The 14,198-nt window shown below is 36.0% G+C and overlaps 1 protein-coding gene across 1 annotated transcript in view; it reads right to left on the bottom strand.

Moving 5' to 3' along the window:
* The window catches only part of LOC114658087 (uncharacterized), a 177,744-nt gene extending 165,054 nt beyond the window's left edge, over positions 1-12,690 (bottom strand). The window contains 1 exon segment of the mRNA XM_028810117.2: positions 12,477-12,690. The gene's annotated coding sequence lies outside the window, so the exon portion shown is untranslated.
* Positions 12,691-14,198: the final 1,508 nt, after the last annotated feature.

Here is a 14,198-nt window from a genome sequence, read left to right as displayed (position 1 = left end):
AACTAATATCCGCAAATTAAGAAGTAGGATCTTTAATGTGACAGTGACTGAAGGTTTTCTGTAGCCTAAGTCAGATTGCCTTGATTTCTTTGACTGCTTTCCACCTGAAAAACTGTTACAGTGCTGCAATGTACCATGTCTGTCGGCAGAGCTAACTGAGCATAAATGAGGGTTACAACCTCTCCATTTTTCCAAAAGCTATCATATTTCCCCTGAGGCAATTGAGTCTGCGGATTTAGTTTTCTCTTTTACTGTTGATATGACTGTGTGGTGGTATTGTAATGCAAGGGACCACGTATAATGTTACACAGTTTACATCTGGTTAAAGATTACTTCTGTACTGTAGTACAGCCAATTTTCCACTTTTGAAGAAAATGGATCTTGCTACAATGAAAAACATGGTAGCTATCAATTAAGAAACAAGTGAGAAAATGTACACACTCCTCATTCTCTTCTCCACTAACTCCAACCTTCCTGCACTCTCCTCTTCACCACAGTACAACTGATGCAATATACTGTATCTTGCTGCATGTTCTGATTCAGTCTTTTGAGATTGGTTTGAATTCTACACAATAAGAATGCTGTTAATCTAATTCATGGTGGTGGCTGGCTAGAGCCTATCTCAACAGCATTAGGTTCAGGTCTGAACTAAAACTGGAAGAAATGGTAGTCCATCATGGTTCCCACTCTGATACACTCCCAAAGATTATTTACAGTTGACACTTAACCTTACACACATGTGTTTGTGATGTGAGAGGAAAAATTTGGTGGCTGGAGGAAAACACTGGACTGAGTCAATGTCACTAACCATTATGCTCTCTTGGATTTCTAATAACCATACAGCAAATATTGTACATGAAGAAATTAAAACAAAATACAACAAGTAACTGAACAAATGTTAAAAAGTAAGACAAATGAGTATATTGGGAGCTTTTCTACTCATTAATTTAATTATAGACCTGTCACTGTAGAAGGATTCCCCACTGGACTTTGCATTCATATCAAAGATGAAGATCAATTATTTTAGCATAACTTATAGTCCCTAAAGTGACGGGACATACACACTGTGTTTTAATTATTACGGCAATTGTTGAAATTGCTAGTCCATCAAGTCACCTAAATGCAGGTGTATTAAATCATTGACTAGCATCCACATTTTTTGATGTCACACATTTATGTAATCATGTCTGGTTCCTATTGCTGCTACTAGGCTACAAACATCAGCCAAATCCCCAAACCACACAACCACTCCGTTTGCTCAATTACTTTGGCTCCTGTCTGCCTCAGAATCATCTTCAAGACCTAGCTACTTACTTACAAAGCCGTGAAACTGAACACCCATAATACCCGAATATGTAATGCAAACACGTAGGACAACTAAGAACTTCTTAAGCAGGCCTTCTCACTGTTTCAAAGCCATACCACTTTAAGCAAAACATTAATTCAGTATTGTGGAGCCCACTCTTTGAAACTATCCTCCAGCGTCTGAATGTTAGACTCATTTGGGCCTAATATTGAAAGTCTTATTGAAACCCATGACAGGTCTACTGCAGTGTGAAACTGCATTTATCAGACTTAATCTTTTTACCACAATTCTGCCCTTACTTCACTTAACTACTTGAATGTTGATATTATTTTCTATTTATAGTATGAGGTCAATGTTATGCCAAGCATTATAAAATATAAAATAATAATGTTGCACATTTCCTTAATCACCATGTGACGATGCTCACTGTTAAAGTAATATAACAAAAGTTAGATTAACAAGTTCTAACCTGTGTCAGTAAGAAAGTGAATATTCTAACAACTGGTGTTACAAAAGAAATATCTTAATAAAGTCTTCATTAAAAATAATGTGTAGTAGGAGAGGTGAAACATTTGGGTACAATAGTTTTTAGTGGAAATACAGAATATGAGCACCATCCATTAAGAATGCATTCAGATATACAGAATGTACTACTAGTATTTGCATTTCTTTATTATTGTCCTTTATTAAAGTTTCTTTTTTCATTTACATATACTGTTGTTTTCTTTATCTTAGCAACTGCCCCAAATGCTGTGTACGTGGGCAAACTAGTATCTTCCTCGTCTTTCGGCTGCTCCCTTTAGTGGATCATCTGTTTCCATATTCCTTGTTCTCTGCATCTTGCTCTGTCATACCCACTACCTCCATGTCAGTTCATCCATAAATCTTCTCTTGGGCCTTCTTCTTTTCCTCTTGCCTGGCATCTCTATCCTTAGCATCCTTCTCCCAATATACCCAGCATCTCTCCTTTGCTCATGTCTAAACCAACGCAATCTCACCTCCCTTGCTTTGTCTCCAAAATATCCAGCCTGAGCTGGAGCTCTATTGTACTCGTTTTTAATTATGTCCATCCTTGACATGCAAATCTTAACATCTTTAACTCTGCTACATACAGCTGTGTCTCCCATATAACATAGCTGGTCTCACTACCATCTTGTAAACCTTCCCTTTCATTCTTGCTGGTACCCGTCTGTCACAAATCACTCCGCATTCTCTTCTCCACTAACTCCAACCTTCCTGCACTCTCCTCTTCACCTCTCTTCCACACTCCCCATTACTCTGCACTGTTGATCCCAAGTATTTAAACTCATTCACCTTCGCCTCTGACCTCCCTCTCATTCACACACGTGTTCTGTCTTGTTCCTATTGACTTCCCTCCTCTCCTCTCTAGAGCGGATATCTCCCCTTCTGCAGGGTCTCCTCAACTTGCTCCTGACTCTCGTTCCAGATCACAATGTCTTCCATAAACGTCACAGTCCACAGGGACTCCTGTTTAATCTATCACCATTGCATATTAGAAAGGGCTTAGAGCCGATCCCTGATGTAATCCCACCTCCACCTTCAACACATCCGTCACTCCTACCGCAGACCTCACCACTGTCACAGTTCCCACGTACATATCTTATACATATCCTATACTCCTCTTACGTACTTCTGTGCCACTCCCAACTTCCTCATACAATATCACAACTCCTTTCTAGGCACCCTGTCATGTGCTTTCGCTAAATCCACAAGGACACAATGCAACTCATTTTGTCTTTCTCTATACTTGTCCATCAACACCCTCAGAGCAAACATTGCATCTGTAGTGACTGTAAACCTAGTCATGGGGGATATACACAAACCAGTGTGTTTCTTCGTGCCGGTCCCAAGCCCAGATAAATGGGAAGGGTTACGTCAGGAAGGGCATCCGGTGTAAAATTTTGCCGGATCAATATGTGGACAACAATACAGGTTTCTCAAGCAAACTAACAAAATAATTTCATAAAATGCTTTGTCTCCTACAATATAAGGCAATTAAAAGTTTGACTTGTTCATGGTATTCACATAGTTTAAAGCATTATCTTTTAGGCTATTTGGAGATTATGCCACTTACCATGATAAGAAAGTCTACAGTAAAAACTGCAACAGTAATGCTTGACTTTTTGGGAGTATTTATCAGTTTTTTCAATGTGCTGTTGTTACAAGAATTATAGTGGCACTTTGCAATAGCTAATGTTCTTTTACCAGTCACTGCTGCAAGTCTCCAGTTGTGTTTATTTACTATTTGAACAGCAAAGTACAATGGGGGTTGTTACTTTAGTTTGACCCAGTCACCTTCTCAGGGGGTTTCACTGTTAACAGGAAACAAATCTTGATGACAGCAATCCATCAATCACTTTCTACTGACTGCTTTTATTGGTTCCAGTTAGCAAGCTGCCAAAAAGGATTTACAGCAGATGCACTCAGAGGCATCTAAGCTCTAAAATATTCATTTCTAGTAATCTTATAATAATTTAAATGCATGTTGCCTTCTTTAGAAGGATAGCAAGGGTGGTTATGTCAGGATAACATATGGGATAAGGGTTATCTTATTTATTTTATTTAAAAATACAATACTTCAAGTGCTACCAAAATTCAGCTGGAAAAGCAGCATATAAAATTCACATATTAGGAATATGGTTTTTTTTGCAGTCATTTATTTTTAATAACACACTTTTATTTACACACCCAGTGATGTGTACACATTTAAGGGTAGGCAAAATAAACTGCAATAAAACTGAACCACAAAATATACAGTGCATATATATATATATATATATATATATATATATATATATATATATATATATATATATAAATATATATATACATATACACAGTATTAACAATATTTTTATTATATTTTTTGAAGTTCTATCTATAAACATTTCTAATTATGCCTTTTAAACTTCTAAATAATAACAGGACATTAGGCATGTCCATAAACCCTTTTTTAAAACTCTGTGGGCTGACAAACACTTACATAACCTTTAGTCTGACATGTCAGCTTGTGGTCAGAAGAGAGATACTCAGAAATACACCACATAACATACATTTAAGAGACAGATGTATGGATATGATATTGTAAAAACAATAGACATTTCACAAAATACTTTGAAACTAAATTTTCCTGTTAGAACAAATTGAATGTAAAAATAAAGTAGCCTACCCAGATTTGTGCAATATTAAATGGCTCTCGTGAATTAGCTTAGCTTTTGTTTAAGAGAAAAAATATGTGTATTTCAGAATTACTCACTTGTGTACACAGTGCTTTACATTCATGGTTTATAAAATCCAATCCTGGATGGAGTACTGGACCATCATAGGCCACACTCATGCTTATACCTACATTTAGCCACTAGTCGACTAAACCTGCATGATTTTTACATTTGGGATGAAACTAGAGAGCCTGGAGGAAACCCACAATGATGCGGAGAACTTGCAAAATCTATAATTTAAACCAGGCTCAAAAACAGAAGGCTGAAAGATCCACCATATCATGGGGTCATCATTGACTATGCCCCAGATAAGGAGGTTTGAAACACTTTTTGTAAAACAGCACATTGTATACAGAGTACAAAGTTTATTTTGCAAATATGTAATTTAATGCAAAGAACCCATACAAAGGAATTGCTTTTGATAAAAAAGACTTATTTTTCAATGACTGTGCTTATAATTTAAAATAATTAAGTGAAATTAACTAAATACACCTAGGGGCATTTTCCTGCTAGGCACAGCAGTGGCTTAGAGGACATATTTTTCATTTCATGGTAATAAATGTAATACACTTAATCAATTTTTGTTTCATACTGCACAGTGAGTACCATCACTAAGAAAAACACATAAGGGAGATGCACTTGGACAGGACAGTACAACACATAATTTGACAGTTTCCAATTTGCAGTCATCAACTTGATAAGTTGGGTTAACAAAAGAGATGGATGGATAAATCATTGGCTATTTGCGTTGAAACTCCCAATGGAGCCCATTGAAGATGTACTACTCTGTATTTATTAGTGTGACAAGCCGACAGTAAGATATAAAAGTCAGCATAACATCATCAGCTGGTTGACAGATTTGAGAAACAATTCATTGACAGTTAATGCCTGCCCTTTTCAGCAAATGTTATTTAAGTCTCAGCATATGTTTAATTAGCTTCAAGGCTCCTACACCCTGGAATTTCGTAGGTCTATCTGTGTTGTTCCATCACTGTTATTGTGGAAGTCTCAAAAGAAAACCCACCTCTTCATTCCTGCATTTTAGGTTGTGTGAGTGAAAAATGTACTTGAAACTGCCAGCCTTTCTAACTAGGATATTCCGATATTTGTACCAGCACATTCAAATATCTCATATTCCAACAGGCATGCAAGTGAGGTTTATTGGCACCTCTAAACTAGTCCTGTGATGAATTGGCAGCCCATCCAATGGAGGCAGGATAGGCTGCAGCCTACTGTGATCCTACAAAGGAAACAGTAAGTGTGCAAAATGATAAGGTGTTTGTTTCCCTGGTAAATTCATTATTCTTATGGTGCAAATGTCATACAGAGCCATGCAAATATAGGGATTAAAACATGACAAAAAAAAAGTACTTGTTTAAATGAAACAACAGTTCTTAATTCTGTTTCATGCATTTTATTCATAGCATTTTTTTTTTACACCAGAGAAATTAATTCCAGAAAAAGAGAGAGTACCACAACAATTGATATTTGTTTTGACTCACAGGCCTTTGAACTGAATAAATTTTGCTTGCATTGATGGAAACAAAACTCACACATGCTGGACGGATTAAAGCATTAGAATTAGAATATTCCCCATTTTATGAACACGCATGGCACACTTGCGTTATTTGTGGGTTAATATTAAAAACAAAATATCCATTTACAGTTGCTTTCAATTAAGTCAGTCATTTAAAATCTCATTAAAAGTAAACCGTGAGAAACATTTTACTTTTACTAAATTTAAATCTTAATCTAAACCACTCTCGACTATTCTGTATTTTACAGATGTCTTCATTTCTAAATCACATAGTACTGTCACTCTCAATGTATGAAATCTTTAGGTATACCGTGGAATATTTGGTATTTTGTTCAGTTTATCTTTTATGTCTTGCTTACTTATAGGAAGAAAGGTTAGCGAAAAAGGATACCAATATGACAGTGTATAATATAATATCAAACAGAGAAAGGTATATTAGGCCTCAAGGTAACAGCAATGAAAAAACACATCATTCTGAAATACTGGTTTTGGTTTCTCTGAGAATGCAATTTCAGTTTTAAAGCAACTTATATATATAATACTGAAGATCATTTAAACTGAATTAAGCAGGTTTGGGAAAGATGAAGTATTTTGACATATGCAACTGTGAATTTAATCTTGCATTTCAAATGTGTAATAAAGTCCCATGTATAGTATTTGAAGCTATTTTAAGTCTGGACTTGTTTTGAGAATGAGGGAAGTTATGTTGACAACTAAAGTGTGATGTCTCACAAGCCAGCAGGCCTCTTTCTTTTAACAGTTATGTGACCTTTAGTTTGACATGCCAGCTTGAGGTAAAACTGAATGAACAGAAGGCTGAGACATGCTCCACCCCATCATGAGCTAAGTGGCTGCACTCAGGAGACGGAGGCTTGCTACACATCATTTCCACAGTAAAAAATCACTGGAGAGGAACACACCATGGATGAGATGCTCCCGAAGACAGACATTTCTCAGTGGGCATCACAACTTATACAGGGCCAGACAAGCTTACCATCGGAGCACAATGAAAGATGTAAATACAGTAATCCCTCCATAGATGATTATATTTCTAGCTTTGTTTTGTGAAATGTTGAAGTTACGAACCGTCACAATGTAGCTTTCAAAATGTGTTTAGCAGTTGTTTAAAAGCACAGTTAGGAATGTTGCTAAACCACATAATTGTATAAAAACTTTTTAGAGTACGATTAAAATTTTATTTCAAGGCATCAAAAATGTAGCATTGCACTTAAGTTTGTTTGATGGCATGCCACAGTTTACAAAGTGAAAAAAGGATATCAAACCTAGAAATCTGTATGTCATAGTAAGAAAAAAGTCAGTGGAAAATGGAAAGTTTGGTATTTCCGCTCACTAATCTTTATTGCATTTTGCACAGTGAATGCCTTATTAAGACAGACATGAGATTGTCTTGGAAAGTATATTAGAACTATAACAATCAATCAACAGTCACTCAATTGTAACCCAACAGTATCTAAGCTACTACTCTTTTATGATGTAGCAGTAGTTCTCATTTAAAATATCCAGTGGAGGCTACACTAACAGCTAAACTGAAATCTTAACACAAGATTGTAAACTGCTGTTCAGATCTGTTTAACCTTTTTTAGAATTGTTGATACTTGTAATGATGCTGGCGTTCTTGCCTTTTTGAAGTCTCAGTAACTTTTAGTAAATACTCATTTAACTTTCATATTTTAGTTTCTTGAACATTTTTTTTATGTCTGTCCCTAAGAATATTGCGTTTTGTTGTTTTGCTACTTTAGCCTGTGTTAAACAGCTGATGAAGGTGTGATCTGTTAAAGCTGCCCTATAAAACTAAAGTTGACCAATCAATTGATTCACTTAGCTCATTTCTAAATCATCTGTGACACTGTTCACCATGAATGGTGATACAGTATATAATATTGCTTGGTGTAAGAAAATAAATGAAGAGGCATGAATCCACTTTTGAACCTGCCAGATCCATTTGGGCTGGGAAGGCTTAAGTTTTCCCCTGTGGGTGTTAGAATTATAAAGATTTACTATAGTTGAACCAAATTTGTAACATTAACTCTATACAGTAAGGTAATAAGAACTTTCTGATTTTTAACATATTTCTTTCTTATAAAAGAATTCTCCCACTAACAGTGCAAGATAGCGGAATGACACACAGCAGAGAAAGGAATTACCATACATATGCAAACCCTACTACAGCGAGCATTTCCAGACCAACACATAAATTCTGCAAGGGAGAGGGACATTTGTTGTACTCTAAATCAGAGAATTGTTTCCTTTTAAAATCTGTGAGAAGTAGTTTAACCAGCAGGCAGTGCTACTATTACCATTTTACCACAAACCATTATGTATGCCACAGAGATTAAAATGAAATTAACTAGCACAAAAGACAGATGGATTTTTGTTTATTTATTTATTAATTAAAGTGTGACAGTTTAAACTGCTACATTTTGGGGTGTCAAATATATAATCAGAGTTATTAAAAAGATAAAAAAAGATTAATTCTTACTATGTGATATTGTATCCTACAATTTCATTAAAGTGCAACCAATAAAGAATGATGACTGAGTTTCACCCCAAATGACTCACTTTATCAGCGCGCCTGCCAAGACCAGTAAAGTCATCTGCAGTGCAATACCAGTCCTGGCAGTTGTCACTCTAGAAGAGGTTTTGACTTTATTTTCTCTGAGTATTAAACCATCTATTCACATATTCAGTGCTTCAGCTATCCAATAATATTTAAATCATTACTGAGAACAAAAAGATATATTAGAAGGTAAAAAGGTTGTAGGCCTGTTCATAATGAGCAACAGATATCTCTGGTCTTCTTATATGTGAGCACTAACATTAACTCTGTACTCATTTCAAAATATTTTAAAGACATCTTGAAAAAGCTAGTCTTCTGAAATAGACAGGGAAACAACTCCCCCTACAGTAGCGGAATATTTATTCATCTATACAATTATAGTTGGCTGGATTTATGGCAACTTATATAATAGTGTATGTAGCAATTAGGAGAACACTAATTAAGCAATATGGTGCATCACCACAGCTCAGACATAGAAAATTGCTGTGTTATACAGTGATGAAAAATACAGTAACTTTGTATACCAAAATGGTTACAGGAGAATTCTGTTTTACAGATAGATAGATAGATAGATAGATAGATAGATAGATAGACAGACAGACAGACAGACAGACAGACAGACAGACAGACAGACAGACAGACAGACAGATAGATAGATAGATAGATAGATAGATAGATAGATAGATAGATAGATAGATAGATAGATAGATAGATTTCCTTTCATCAATGGAAATTCAACAGAAATGTAAAAGAAAAGAGAATACCATGAATATTCTAAATAGGGTATAGTACTGAAAGATAAAGAAAGTGCAAGGTGTAAATCTTAGAAGGCCCTGTGAAAAGAATTTAGTGTTCAAACAAAAACAGAAATCAGGTCATGTGATCAGCCTCATGAGCATTTTTTTTATGTACAGTACAGTTCAGCTACCACCTACAAATATGTTGTGAAAGAAAAGATTTAAAAGTACACTGTACACAGTACATTGTTTATAAAAAGAAAGCTTATCTGGGGAAAGTAAAATGAACAGTTCATAGTATTTGTGCTGTAATGATATATGGAGAAAGCATTTGCTCCTTACTTAACATACTGTACAGCAGATGTAGCCCTTCTTCCACCCTTCCTAAAAAAATCTTTTTCACATTTCCCTGACTGGCATGCCCTGGGTAAGACTCCTGTGGGCAAAGTAAACATTCAGTGTTATTTAAAAGTGCAGTTAAGTTAGAAGCTTAAAAACTCAAAGAGGCAAGTAGTTCTTTGGACTGACACTCTAGGTTTAGAGGGACTGTGGGGGTGGAAGGGGGCATTCCACACAAAAGTGTGACTAAACTGAGAGCTGCAGAGGGCAGATAATCAAGTCACTCCTGACTTTTGAAATATTACAGTACATCAAAAATAAAAAAAAGGACACGATTGCAAGTGTTGTATTAAAGGTGCATCTCAAAGTTCTGATTGCTGGAAAATATAAAAGTAATACTGCTGCAAAGTTTCAAAAGTGTTAAAGCATCCTGCCAAAAAGGTTTAAAGATCCAAGAAGTTTACTGTTTGTGATAGATGACAGTGTAGAAGGCAAATAATTTTCCAAATGTGGGGAGGAAAAAACTGCAAAGTGAATCTGTAAATCCTCCAGCATCTTCTCGAGTGAAACTGGATATGATTTTGGACAGAGGGAAGTATTCTCCGGTCAACAGTGAAGTTGTTTTCCAAATTATGTCTGCAATCCAAGAATGATGCAACAGATTATCGGCATAAAAGAAGCGATGAGATTAAGTACCTCTTTTTGTTGAAAGGTTTTGATTTGTTTGGAAATGACTGCTACATTTGTTTGGCCAGAAAATTTATAAAAACAAAATGTTCTTCATTGTTGCTAGCTTCAATTGGATCAAGGACAAGCTGAATCCGGCATCCATGCCTGACACTGCTCAAGTGTCATCAGTTTTAGTGGCAAGCACTTCTTCATGCCCACAACCAAAATCTGTAAAGAATTAAACTTAAGCCACTGTACTGAAAGAAAAAAAAATACACCAACGAATGGCCAATTATTTTTCCATGGATAACATGACACAATATCTGTGGCTGAAAAAGAAAAACATTTCTTTTTAACCAGCTATGTTTGTTCATAGCTTTACCATGTGTCATACAAGAATGCACACTAAGGGTAGATATATTTTTGCCAGTCATGTGGAAAAATGTATTCTAATCATTAGAGGAAAATAATCATTGAGCACGTTTAAGATGGGTCTTCAGAGACTCTAAAGTCTGTCTCCTTCCATGCACAGAGATGGTGTCTCTATGAAATACAGTAGGTCTCGCGTTCTAAGGCTTTGACGGCATCTCTGAAGGAGGAAGTGTTTAGCAAGTGAAAGTGCTCAAGACTTGTCTGTTTAATGCCACATCACAGGGAGAGTTCAAAGACACAAAATCAATATCTGACATTCACAGGCAACACGTTATTAACCACAGAACATCCTAAAGTAAGGCAATGAACGCTCACAGTACAGAATGTACATATAATTAAGCCAGATGATGCTTTTTAATGCTCAAAATTATACAGTGCAATTTATGAAGTCATTTCACTTTCAAACACATGGCACACATTTTCAAAGAATGTACTATTTCCTTTAGATGCAAAAAAAAAATGTTGGTAGAGAGGCAGCTTGCATCAATAAGGAAACTCGGAAAGCAATCAAAGCAGCTCTGGTCATTTGTGCACAGCGCGGCAAGTAATGACAGGTCAGAGGGAGCAAGTGTAACATCTCAATATTTCACACCCCCTTCTCTCATGTGGAAAGTCAATTTCTACGTAAGGAGTAACGTGTTCCTGCAATTTCGATGAAGTCTGTGTTTTATAAATTATCCAGAGCTACTGTACACTATTCAGAAGAAATTGAGGAAACCACAATTCTCAAGACTCGTCAGTAACAAATGGAATGTCGCTTAAGGTTTCTTAAAGTGACAGCACACCTTTTTCAAGCCATTTTAAACAAGTACTAGCTGAAATATGTCACATGCTTGGAATAAAATAATGAATGGAAAACAGGCAAAAAAATTTAAATTAACTTGACTCTTCTTTTTTTTTGACTTTCAGAAAGAAAGCATTGTATAATTTTAATAGAACAACAATATAAACTGTGACTTGTAAAATAAAAAAAAAATTGGTGCTTTTTGCAGTATTGACTCAAGTGGAATATATATTTTTTATTTTACTTTTACCCAAGGTGACTAAAGCATCTAACAAGTAAAGATGAGAGAGCCCACTCAGTATCTGACAGAAGGCAGGCGGTATTCACAAAAATCACTTCAAAGTTTCAGCAATGTGCAACAGATGAAAAGAGTTTTCGTCTGCTCATATTTTTACAGATGAACTGAAACATTCCTTGTGAGTCTTGCCAAACAGAGAAGGCAGAGCAGAATCAGAAGAAAAAATAAATAAAAGCAGAAAGGTAAACCCTGTTTGCCACATAACATGACAGGCAAAGCTGGCTTTTCAAATACCAATTTACTAAGTACACATCTTGTTAATACAATTAATAAGTGCAAGTCCACCAGTAACGCAATTTTTAATGTCACAAAGACACACATGCTACATAGAAAAGAAATGACTGCCAAAGTATCCAAAGCAAGGAGATCTAAAAGACATTTTAAGAATGAAGATCTGCAGATGTGATAGTTATGTGATTGATGAACTCTAAAAGGCACCTGGTCCAATGGGGCATCAACGTTACATCCCTTACATAGCCAAACTAATAAAAAAAAATAGCCAAGAAAAAAAAGGTGTCAACAATAATAATAAATAGGAAGTGTAAAGTCTGACTTACCTTATAACAGTAAGCCCACTAGAGTATAGAAAAGCTGCATATCTCTCAGTGTTTATCGTTAAGGAATGAAGTGCTGTGAATTAAAGTTGCAGTCCTGCCCTGAACAGTCCCCTCTGTAATCTGTGGATAAAAAGAGAAGTCTTCATTATTGACCACAGGCTCACTGAGAGTAGCTCACGCCCCCTCCCAGTCGCTCCAGCCAGTAGCACGCTGCAGTTTGTATTGGCAATGACTGCCGGCTAAGCCAAGAGGAAAGTGATTTATCTGCCAAGAAAAACCTCCAACCATGCTGTCTGCCAAGAGAGAGAGAGAGAGAGAGAGAGAGTTAGTTTTTTTGGGGGGGTTGGTGGTGACTGGGGCTGAGAATGAGCAGCAGAGAGAGAGAGAGAATTAAACGTAGCTGTTACTTCCCAGGGCAAGAGGACATTACTACCAGGCTTCCAAAACACTCTTTTAATCAGCTCTGGTGGTGAGGTTTTAATTAAAAAGTTGCTATGAAATATCACATAATGGATTGCTCTTACAGTAAAGCAAACAATGCTTGTGTGACAGAGGCCCTTTTGAACTCTGTCCAGACATTGAGATGAAGGGGATGTGCTCTTTTTTATTGGTGCTCTCTGCTAATGTCTATCTATCTATCTATCTATCTATCTATCTATCTATCTATCTATCTATCTATCTATCTATCTATCTATCTATCTATCTATCTATCTATCTATCTATCTATCTATCTATCTATCTATCTATCTATCTATCTATCTATCTATCTATCTTAACTGCTCTGTTACCCTTTCTCAGCAAGTGTCTAGTTACAGATGATAAAACTTGTGGCGAGGTAGTAAAACTGATCACCTCATGCTTTTAAAACAACAGTGTAAAACAAATGAAAAAACAAAGAAATGGAGAAATTGAGTCACCGTGGCTATATGATACAGTCTTTGAAAGAAAAAAGGATAAAGACAAAGTGGTACAAGCATTGTTCTGATCCACGGAAATCAGGATTTGTAGATGAAATTCAGTATTTGCAAAGGTATATTATGAAAAAGAAAAAAAAAAACAAGCTGACACCTTCGGAGAACCAAATAACTATTTTTTACAATCTAACTTTCAACTTATAACCTCTGCCTACCTACTTCACTGTATATCACAAAGACTATTTTTAATGTACAATAAATGATAACCACTGACACTTTAGGATGACTATCACTGGGCTACAGGCCAGTTTCATGTAACAAATTAAAGAAATAAGCCTAGCACAGCTGATTTGAATGATCTCTGATGCATATTAAAGCCAAAGAAAAAAAAACATAAAAAGCAAATTTATCAATGACAAACTTAGTAAATTTATTATATGTAGGAATCATTAGAGCATGTCTTATACTGGGTGGCATGTTGGCACTGCCATCGTAAAGCTCCAGGAATTCTAGGGTTTGAATCTCAGCTTGCTCACTGTCTGTATGGAGTGTGTATGTGTGTCCCTGTGGTATGTTCTCCCACTTTGTAAAGGTGAGTGTTAGATTACTGGGTGATTTTGAAATAGTACAGGTGTGGGTTATATGCTTAAGTACACCCTGCCATGGACTAGTGACCCAAACAGAGTAGTTACAGCCCAAAACTCTTAAAGCACCGCCACCATGAGAATTAACTTAAATCCACAGTGAAATGGACATTATTTATCCAAAACAACATGAGAGGAACATAACTATAATGTAATTTATAGTA

This window comes from Erpetoichthys calabaricus, chromosome 9 (genome assembly GCF_900747795.2).
Source record: "Erpetoichthys calabaricus chromosome 9, fErpCal1.3, whole genome shotgun sequence".
Taxonomy (NCBI): Eukaryota; Metazoa; Chordata; class Cladistia; order Polypteriformes; family Polypteridae; genus Erpetoichthys; species Erpetoichthys calabaricus.
The sequence above is the reverse complement of the archived record's forward strand: the minus strand, read 5'-3'. Positions and strand labels throughout refer to the sequence as shown.